Source organism: Eptatretus burgeri, chromosome 12, assembly GCF_056783735.1.
Source record: "Eptatretus burgeri isolate ZD-2024b chromosome 12, Ebu_testis_v1, whole genome shotgun sequence".
Lineage (NCBI taxonomy): Eukaryota > Metazoa > Chordata > Myxini > Myxiniformes > Myxinidae > Eptatretus > Eptatretus burgeri.
In genome coordinates, this window is record NC_140972.1 from 57,155,676 (window position 1) to 57,167,223 (window position 11,548).

Here is an 11,548-nt window from a genome sequence, read left to right on the forward strand (position 1 = left end):
TCTGCCATGATAATGCATTCAGGTGCGTAGGTTTAGATGTGAGAGTTCAGATATGCGTGTTCAGGGGTACGCATTCAGGTGCACGCGACTGCCCCCACGTGCGTCCAATCACACCCTCTAAAGACACACAAGGAAACACAAGGAAATTAGACACTGGTGGAGGCCATTAAGTCCATCATGCCTGCACCACATCAGCACCACACTAATTTATCAACACCAGATCAAAAATAAGAAAAATGCAAAATGTTTTTTAAAATGTTTTTTTATATAAAGTGTTTTTTTTTGTTTTTTTTTTTGTATTTTTTTTTTTTCCCCCATAGGAGGAGGCATGGGCTTCGGTAAAAAACACACAACATCAACCAATTGATGAGACCCCCACTAACAACACTCCATACACATGCATACAATCACCCATCAATGTTCAAGCTCCCTAAAAGTCCTGCCAACATCCCTCGACCCCTCCATCTCCAATACTTCCAGGTACCTATCTAATTCCAATTTAAACTTATCTCCCGTTTCTGCTGTCACTACCTTTCCAGGGAGACCATTCCATGCATTATCCACTCTCTCAGTAAAAGACCCCTCCCTTACTACCATCTTAACTCTCTTCTTCACTCTCAGGCTCTGGCCCCTGGTCCTATCGCTGTCGACTCTACTGAATAATTAATCTGTACTTATTTTATTTATACCTTTCATTATCCTAAACATCTCAATCATATCTCCTTGTGTGTGAGTTCACTACTTGGATTATAAAAACTTATTTAACTCACCTACGTTTCATGTTACATGCATGGCACAAGACATGTTCATTACACAGTGTTACATGTATCAAATGATACTTGGTGTTTGGCCAGGGAGGGGAAAAGTTTCTTGCCATTACACACGTGTATAAATACAATTATTCAGCAATTTGACAAAATACTACCCTCTCTTAACTCTTCTACACCCACTTGTCCTCATTTTTGTTAAGCACAGGTGTATTGTCGATGTTAACAAGGTAAAGTATTAAAGATATCATACACAATATGGATATCAAATAACACATGTAAAAAAGTTCCAAAGTATCATCAGCATCTTCCAAAAGCTGTTAAACTAAGATAAACTAGTAACAAGACCAGAAATATCACTTGATCTATACTTGCAGTATACTGTATAAACTATAAGGGCACTCCGTAGAGTGCATACCTCCGCTACGCAATGCCTGATCCACAGTAACATATCGGGCCCAATACATTTTTGAGACATCATGCAATATGTCCTTTTTGGCCCCATCTCTCAAAGGTGAAGAATCACTTAAAAAATTCTCGTAGTCGAATCCGTTCATCCTTGTCACACGACCGAACCTGTCCACAAAATTTCATCCGGATCTGTCCACAACTTTATGAGATATCCTGCAAACAAACAAGAAAACAAAAAGTGCTGAAAACATAACCTCCTTCACCTTCGGTGGTGGAAGTAATGAAGTTAAAACATGACACTTCACCTTATAGTACAGCGCTGCGTCGACACAAAATGATTCGATGACAGTGTCGTGAAATATCATGGGATCAATAAACAATTTACCTGTATTGTTACCTTTACCATTCAAATTTACATGATTATTAAAATCACACCCAACAATTTATCCATCTCACATCGGTTGATGTTCTTTCCATAATTAACCTTGTTTGTCTCATCGTCATTTTAACCCTGCACTTCCCTCCCCTCCACCCCAGAGTGTTCCCTGCTATCCTATTGTTAGTGATATCAGCACGTTACATGCATGGTTTGGTTCTTCCCTTACAACTCGACAGATATCCAATATTAATTTGTTTTAAGGTGGTTGAAGTGAAAGAAACAGGTGTGGTGATAGATAACATGTGGTTGGATATGTGAACACATGTAACATTTGGTCTGATAATTTGGCCTTTCCCTCATGTCTAATGGGTCAAATGGGATGAAGTGGGTTGTGTGGGTTTCATAGTTAGGTCTGATTATATCTCTTTCTTCCTTTCTGCCATCAGCGAAGCCACCGCACATGGTACGTAAGAATGTCCTCACGGAGGCCAGAAGAAGCATCAACCACATGATGGAAAAATCCTCCGCTGCAAGAATATGGTATCTAAGGGAATAATAGAACCATACATTAAATCCCAACGCTGTACAGGACGAGCGCGGCACACTCTTTTCAATCCAAATCTGCATCTAATAACTATATCCAATCCTTTCCTTCAATCCATGGCACAGCTCGGGGCCAGCACCACGAGCAGGCAGCCGCCTGTGAGGATCACCACTGTGATAAATAACTGCATGCATGATAGCGGGCCCGCATGCAGCCCCGTGATATTTACCATCGCACTGTACCGGGGCACGCATAGCGCACCTCTTCAATCGGGTCTGCACGCTGATTACAATGGCATCTTACCATCGACCTGCGCTCGCCACCTCAGCCACCAATATCTTCCTGCACCTCTGCCTTGATGCAGCTGCCACCAAGTAGAGGCATGCTGTATGGCCCGGATCGCTCGGGCTGCATGCTGTATGGACGGAACAAGTGCATTGACCACATTGACACGGCCCTTGGCCAGTAGCCGGAGCACGGCCCAGGAGTTCGGTACGGGGTGGTTCATGTCGCAGTGTTCACAGCAAGACAATTCCACAGCTCGGCGATGTCTCGCCGGATGTAAAATAAGGCCGCTTCCGGCCGTGGTGGGGTCCGATGGGAGCGCCCAATTCGGGTGACAACGCATCGCTCTGGGTCGTCGCCCCCACCCTGCACGCCGGACCTATAAAGGACGGATCGCGAGGCCATCCGGAGTCGGCCTCTTCCTCTTTGTCTGGCCTTGGATCGATCTCTGACTGCACCTGTTGCCCCACCTTCTCTGCCTGCCTCTCGCTACTGGCTCCACCCACCCGCCTTCCTCTCGCCGCTGGACAACCCACTTACCTGGCTCCACCTGAATTCCTCCCTCACGCCAGACGGCCTCACCCTTTCTCATGGACCGCACGCGCTGTGCCGGCACCGTAACCAGGCAGGAGATGACACGCCAACTCTCAAGGAGGGATCGTTCAGTGGAGTGTCCCCTCAAAACGTACTGGTTAGCGTGGTCGGCCAACCGTGCAAGGTATGACGAGACCGTTAGCCTCATCTCCTCTCCTTTCTTCCAATTAATTCCTCTTTATTGGGTTGTGTGTGTGTGTGTATGTGTGTGTGTCTGTGTGTGTCTGTGTGTCTGTGTGTGTATGTGTGTGTGTGTGTGTGTGTGTGTGTGTGTGTGTGTGTGTGTGTGTGTGTGTGTGTGTGTGTGTGTGTGTGTGTGTAATGGTGCCAGTCCTAGCTTTAAGTTAAGATTGTAGAAGATATGTTAGTATATATTGGCAGAAGATATGTCTGCTCTGTGTCTGCTTTGTAAGTTGCTTGTTTTCTTGTCGCACCACACATTTCTTTCTATCCCTGCTTTACATACAACAATAAACGACATTCCCTGTACCACATGTTTTTCCTCACCTGCCTGTGAATAAATGATTGTGTAGAAATGGTCCCAGCTCCTTTGTCTCGTTTTGTCTTTTTTGTTTGATTTTTTTTGTCGTTTTTTGTTTGTCGTTTGTCCCAGCTCGTTTTGTCTTTTCTTTCATTGAACCAGCATGGTCTGTATCCTAGCCTATCCTGGACTTTATTCCCAACGATCCGTTCTTTTAGCCTATACGTCCTTGGCAGTGTTGCTCGGCTGCATCTGACCTGGTTCGGACAAGGCGTACCGAGGGTGTGTCCTCCAATAATTAGGTCACATGATTAATTCGGTAACCGGTTTAAACGGAGGACCCTAGGACCCTAAGTCACGTGGTTGAGTTATTGGCTTCACGGTCGCTTCGCGAACCGCCGCATCACGGCGTTATCTGTGTGCGACAGCCTGCAATTCCGGAGTCTGGAGGGAACCTGAGATAGTTCCCCCCCCCTTATGGTCTTCTCACCCCGATCCCCAGCCACAACAATATATATATATATATATATATATATATATATATATATATATATATATATATATATATATATATATCTACATCTACACACACTTACTTAACAATCATCTTTACTTATGTGATTATTTATTTATTTATTTTTACAATGTTGCCTTTCCTTGGTCTACCGTGGAAACTATTGAACATCCCTCCCAGGAAGTCGTACATGAGCTACAAGTGTGAACCCCTGATGCACCTGATTGTCCAGACTCGAGAGTAAGCTATCGTGACCGATGGATCACAAACATGAAGGATTTATTTTTCGATGGAGGGATACTCATAAATATTCCGTCTCAGTAAAATAAAAATGACAAACCAACACAAAATTAACCAGACTTTGTGGCATTATTGTTAGAGCATCTACTCTTAGTTTGGAAGGTCGGCAGTTCGAATCCCAGCCGACTGATCCCAAAGACTTTAGAAATGGTATGTGCTACTTGCTTTCTTGCTTGATGCACGGTATTTAAAAATGATAGAGCATGGAAAACAACCATAGATTGGCAACCATTGTGCAGGCTTGATGGGCCAGCTGGCCTCCTGCCTTAGGTTCCTTTAAAGAGAAGTCATATTAACATCATTATTAATATCATTATAAAATCTCATCAGTCAGCGAGAAGACAGAGAAGTCCTTTAGAACTGCTGCTGAAAGGGATCCTTATTGTGCACTCACATATGGCTCACATATCATGAAGATAACCAGCGATGGATTCCCTCGACTCTGGTCATGCTGCCAGAGCTAGCACCTCTCGTGGCTCCTCCATAAGCTGCTGGCATCTCAAAAAAAAAAAAAAATACCACGCAAACCATTTCATCTTGGGCCACCGGAGCAGATATGCTGAAGAGCGGTGCACTGCGCCTGGGCTGCCTCAAAATGACATTATACTCTACCCCATATGAAGTGACATTATACTCTTACACCCCACATGGAGCATTTGAACTGCCAAGCAAAACTGTAGCGGAAGAATCTGTGTAAACGTAGTTATGTTTAACTTTTGGCCTTTGAAGAGCACATAGCTTTCAGGTTGGCTGTTGTGAATTATAATGACCTGATACTTTCCCATTGAGAAGGGTTCACAAGAATATGCTCAAATTCGTTTTTAAGGCTCTTAATATGATATTATTATCATTATTATCAAAATAATAGTCCTTTCTCTATGCTTGGTGTTGGCTGAATGCTTAGGGTGGTGGGCTTGGGATCCTAGGATCCTGATTTCCAAATCCTGCTTGGCTGCTGAGTTAATACCAAGTGGGGTTGACTCAGCCTATCATCCTTGTGAGGTTGGCAAAGTGAGTACCAGCTTGCTGGGATGATTGAGCATCCTGTGTTGGAGTGGTGACCTGTCTCGGATTGTGCCCAATAGCTCAGGAGACTGCTTTGGCAGCACCAACACTCTGTTCAGATTATGGTCCCAATGGATGGGTTTCTTTTTCTGGCATGAACAGCAAGGCATGCTTTCATTACATTTGATCTACAAGAAAGCTGATAATGTCACCATTTTTATCCAAAAGCAGCGACTTCCAGAGAAACGTTTATTAAAGTCTTGAGTCAAGGTAAACAAACTTGATTTTAATCCAACGTGTCACATCATGCAAACCAAGGAAACTCTGCCTTTTCATGTCGTTCCTTCACAAACCAAGGAAGAGTCAGTTCGTTTCTATAATCATACTTTATAATGAAAAAAATTCCTGACTTCAAGTAATTAATTATGTCAAGCTCAGAGGGGGAGCTTGTGCATAAACGACATTTAGGACAAGGACAATTATCATTGGACAACATTATAACAAAAGTTATACAATGGCATTATGAGAAAAAAAAACAACAGACGAATAAATGGTTTATACAATTTGAACCCGGACCCGCTGGGTCCTGAAGGAAGTGCTCAGATGGGAGAGCTATCCAGGCCAAAAGGAAATGTTTTTTTTTTCTAACATACACAAAGGTTTGGCAGTAAGTTTGTGGTCGACGATATAAGTTGGAAATATTAACTGAAAGTTGTTTGAGAGTTTGTTTTTTTTTCTTTTTTGTTGATTGACCTTATAAGTCAAACAACGAAGCACGTGATCACCCCTAGTTGTTAGCTCACAATGCTGAGATTCCAGGTTTTAATTCCATACGCTGTGTTGATTTGTACGTGGTCAGCCAACATCCATGCAATTTATATAAAAGTGCACCGATGTCTTATTGAGCTGGCAAGATAACCAAGACTTATGCGCACTCACCTTCGAGCACACTCACCTTGTGAGGTTGGCAAAGTGAGTACCAGCTTGCTGGGATGATGCTTGCAAGCGACACCATCTGCAGATGGCGAGTATGCCTCCTGTCTATCCTGGTTTTGAATATCGACCCTGCAGTAAACTGTCACCCTGGTGTTTCGCAGGCAGGACGAGGCATCAATCTGTATGCCGTCCATCGCAAGGACATTAAGCCAGAGGTCTCCTCTTCCGAGCATCGTTTTCTGGTTGCTTAAAGATCTCACGGTGTCTTTCGTGAAGAGTCGGCGAGTTATCACCAGCATGCTGAATAAATGACTTATCTTTCCCACAATTGAACAACCGGCGTGGCCAGCTTGTTCGTGAAAGACTTGGGTCAAAAACGTTCCTTGGCCGATTCCAAGAAGGTGGGAATAATTGAGGCCATTAAAACTAAGTTCTAGTAGTAGTTGGAGTCATAAACACTGATGGCCTCTAATATCCTTGTTGTGCGTGTGGGATATTATACACAAGCTCTGCTATGAACTATTGAAAAAACTTAATGTTTTTAAAAAAATTGGTCTAGTGACAATAAATGTATTGTTTTTGTTGCTTCAGTTATGTTTGGCCCCTTCAAAAACTTTTTAAAATTAACTTTTTGTTTTAAGATTGTTTGGCTACCATCTGGTCGACATTAGTTACCAAACTGGATGTTTAATTGAAATTTCTCTCACTTTGATGGAGAATACTGAACTGAAAGCATGCATTTTGAACACCAAACACCAATTATATTAGCTGTGATACACAGATAATGTGCAAATAAATTTCCATTCAATTTTCAACCTGCTCAACATGTGCACCCTCATCCTATATGCTGACACCTCATATTGTCATTTCCTTCCATTGTCAATGTAAACGAAATTTAATCTGAGCTGCCATTGGGGTCAAGAGTCACTATTCACTGTTGCAGATATGTAATGCAGACGGGGCAGTGCTCAGACATGGATGTGTTGGGCATAAAACGGCAGCAAAGCTTGCAAGCTGAGCAAGACAAATGAGACTTGCCTAACTGAGCTGGCCTTACCTCTTAAAGTGTCACTCTTGCCCTGCCCGGCTAAACCTCTGAAAGTGTTTTTGTTTTGGCTTCCGCGAAACAAAAGGTGTTATCGCTCCCTTTTAGGCCTGATCGTGTCTTTAAAACCCAGCGAAAATCCTCCCGCAAACACACACCTGTCTGTCTTCAACGTGTGTTCCCACACTGCTGATCGATACTGCGCGTATCGGTTTACCGCAGTGGTTCGCCCTCTGATGCCCTGCTATGGATGGCATCTATATCGCTCAAACATGTCCACCAGCAGCTTCTCTCGGTCTCTGTTCAAGATGGGTGCTCTGGATTTCCATGTGCCACCCTGTATATTCCCATATCGGAAAGGAAGGTCACCTAATAATTATTCCAGATGCTACAGTAGCTGTAGTCAAACGAGGACGAATGACCCATGGACGTACATGTACATCTTCACTTCATCTGCAGATGGCGTATTACAAGTTTCTTTGCACCATATTCGTTGGTCGCTTCAACTGCGCACTGCAGTGTCTGCAATAAATAACTTGACCTTATTAGCTTTCTGATCAACCACAACGCAAGCTGGCTCACATTTACAACAGAGATTGAAAAAAAACTGTCATCATTCCTGCGTGGTTGCCGTGCATCTGCACAATTCCACTGACTACCCAGAATTTTATTTTGTACAAACAATGATGACGACACTTTGCAAATAATAATACATCTGATGTACTTTGGCCATCTCATGGATGTCCATCATTCGCTCTTCAAAGTAATCATTCGGTAAATGTGGGAAATTGTAAAATGAAATTGAGCCGTGGTTTGAAAAGATTGCCGGCTTTAGTTCAAGATAAATATTTGTTCAAATTTTTCAAAAAGACACTTCTTTGCTCTTTGGGACCTTCGGTGCGTGCTTTGTACAAAGCATTTTCTGTCGGGGGAAACGTTGCCTTTATCTCCTCCAAATCTTACTGTTTTTCCCATTGGCGCTTAAGGAGCTGCAAAGTGGTTTGAGGTGGATAAGAACGAGCCTACCTCCCTCCAAGCCTGTCCTTTGTGGATAGCACGCTGCTCTCTCCGTGCGGCTTTCATCAAGTTCCTCTACACATCTCAGCATGAAACAAGCAATTATTTGAGCTTTCTCGGGGATTCTAAACATATTATCTGCGGCTTTTGTTCACTTTTTTTTTTTTTCAAGGAAAGTTGGACAGAAGAAGAGGTTATTCAACCCATCACACCTGTGCTGCATCGACATCCAATTTTTCCTTCATGTTATACACTCACTCTTTCGATTCAGCTTTCAGCCATTTCCTTAATGACTTCAATTATATCAATCGCAATGTCCCGTATCGTGAATTCTCTGACCATTCCCACGTGAATGATCCAGCTAGCACTTTAGAAGCCACTTGTTATGTTGTTCCTCTTTTTAGGTACTTCACTCGCTCTTCATTATTCTCTCAACAAGTATAATCTTTTCTCTCTCAAAGGGCATTGCATGGTGATGTGAAACCGGGAACTCAAGTGTCGTCACCAATGAGGTGTCATCAGATTCATACATTGTCCAGTGGAGTTAACAAACTTGTATACATCAATCACTGTTGGTAATATTTATCTTTTCCTTTCTTATTGAAAGCATATTCTTCGAGTCCCTTTATATATGTCTGCCTTGTATACTCATGGATATATTTCAGATATTAAAGATCAGTCAAATGAAAATTAGGAATTCTGTGGCTAATTAGAATATGGCAAAACCGACAGGAAACAAAGCGTGGACAACATGTTTGAAAAAAAATTTGTCTGCCCCCTTGTCTGTCCCATTTCCTATTTCCTTGCTCACCGCTTCACACATTCACAACAAACTTCATCTGTACAATTAACAATGTCTTACAACCAGCAATGATCTTTCTTGGGCAAACCACATTTCAAAATTGGCCTCCAAAGCCAGCTGCTGACCGTGCATCCTCCGTCGTACAAAGTCCTTCCTTGGCACTCCTGAACTCCTATCCACCTACAAGGCCTTCATCTGCAGCTTGATGGAGTACTGCTCTCCCCTCTAGGCTGGCTCCCCTGCCTCACATCTTGCTCAGCTTGATGTCGTGCAAACCAGAGCATTTTAGATTATTAGAATGTCATGAATGTATGGGCTTATCACTTCGCCATTGCAGAAGTGGTCTCTCTGTCTTCTACCACTTCCTTTCTGGTCTTTAACTCTCTGCTCTTTCTATGCTTTGTCTTCCGCAGGTTTCTGCAGGGCTCACACGGTCCACCATCATTTCCCTTCTGGTGAAACTACTTAAATCCTGGATCACTGCTCACCTCCACTCATTTGTTCCTCTTTTTTCCCACCTGTGGAACCAACTTCCACAGCCTCTTCAATCTCATTCTTCCCTTCAAGTTTTCAAGGTAGCTAGCTGTTCACCACCATCTCGAACCGTCCCAACCCAAAACCATGATCTTTTCTACCCCTATCAACCCATCCAAATCCCTCCTCCTTCCAAATTTACAGTTTTCCCTCCTGAGAGTTCCCTTCTGTATCCATCTTGTCCACCCCATGCACCCTCTTCTGCCCCAATTCCTCCCCATACCCACTGTTTGTCTGCCTCCCTCTGTCTTGGCTTTTGGATCTGCTGTTAGTGTTTCCCTCCTCTCTCTGATGTTCCTTTTTTCCTGTTGCGTCCTGATCTGGTCATTGTACTCGTACTAGCTCTTCCACGAGCCTTGACTATGTATATAAATAAAAATAATTCTGCCTGTGGCATCCAAATGTACTTCCAACTCCTTTTATTTCCATTTGGCTCAGTCCAAACCAAACTTTTTGTTGAAGCATTTGCCATGCTCGATGACGTCATGGAATTCCGGTGCGCAAGGCTTAAAGCCCCAACTGTCACGAAATTTGTTGTTGTTGTTATTATTGTTGTTGTCTCCGTTTATTCTGTTCGTTGTGGGATTGTCGTTGTTCTATGTCCCTATTGAATCCCGTACCATCCCGTCACCTGTCCTTGATGGGTATGTCCACTAATTTTAAAGAAACAGACACACCGAACCACTTAATTTTACTGCAGTCACCTTACAAGGTAAAAGCACTTATCCACACATTTCAATGCAACAATTTCCAAGAAATAGTTCCTTTGAATGCCCCCAAGGTCTTCTTTTCTTTTTGCTATCTCGTCGTTATCTGAAAATGTGGCATCAAAGGGCTAAGACTTGAGATGCCAAAACAGATAATCACAAGGACTCAGACAATTGTGCCCAGTGCATCGATCATTTGTACGAGACTGTTGGCAAGATGGTTACAAAGCATGCCTATAAACTGGCAGGACTTTCTTTTAATTATTTCCTTTATTAATTTATATGATCTACTTGGCTCATAGTGCCGCTGCCACACACACGCACATAGATATACAGACTAACATAAACAACACAACACAAGACTGTTAGAGGAGACAAACACAGCCACTGAGCTTGGAGGAAGTACCGTCACTTCGCGGTGTACTCTGGGTACCAGTGACATCCCAAATGGGTATATAACCCCAAAAGCAAAGCCCCTGAGATCTGGAATGAGATGTTCGGGATTCCAATGTGATGTTAAAACTGTTTGTAATACCAGGAAAGGCCATTTGTAAAGTAATAGTGACAGATTTTTGAGTATGAACAAATAGTACAGTAAATGATCACACCACTTAGGCCATAATATTTATACATGTATCGGAACTCAGCAAATACAATGATCAAAAATGACGATTTCCTTTTTTATGAGCACTGTATCCATGCTACCGTTTTTGCCCTGACCGATTAACATCGATAGGATTTCACTTACAGGCTGAGGCAAGCTAAGTCACTTTTGCTTTCCCACAAGCCTTGGACTACAGAATGAAATGAAGCACTGAAGGGAAGCCACTGAAATAATCAAAGGATATAGTGAACAGAGTTGAGGCACCAACTTTGAAAAGTTGTCAGAATTTGCAGCAGTGCATAATTGATGCGAGTCCAGCAATTCTAAAGTTTTTTTTTAGCAACGAGATAAAGCATTTGCTGTGACCAAGTTTTGGTTGGATGAGTATTCAATAGTGGCGGAAAAGCAGGAAATGTTAGTAAAGCATGATTTTAGGAGGTTGAAAAGAGAGCTGGTCCAATGTGTCAATATGTAGACAAAAAAGTTCACAAACAAGGTAAGGCCGCTGCTTTGCAGAAGACAAATGTTGTTGAACCGTGGTCAGTTATCACTGTTTATGAACTAAAGCCACTATATTACGAGATCAAATTAACCCAAAGCAGAGAGAAAAGTTATGAGGAAGT

The 11,548-nt window shown here is 42.7% G+C and overlaps 1 long non-coding RNA gene across 2 annotated transcripts in view; it reads left to right on the plus strand.

Annotated features, from left to right (window-relative positions):
• The window catches only part of LOC147015684 (uncharacterized), a 104,130-nt gene that overhangs the window by 69,154 nt on the left and 23,428 nt on the right, over positions 1-11,548 (plus strand). For both annotated transcript variants that reach the window (XR_015049789.1, XR_015049790.1), the window contains one exon: positions 9,494-9,655. This is a non-coding gene — a long non-coding RNA (uncharacterized LOC147015684). The remainder of the gene's footprint in view (positions 1-9,493; positions 9,656-11,548) is intronic.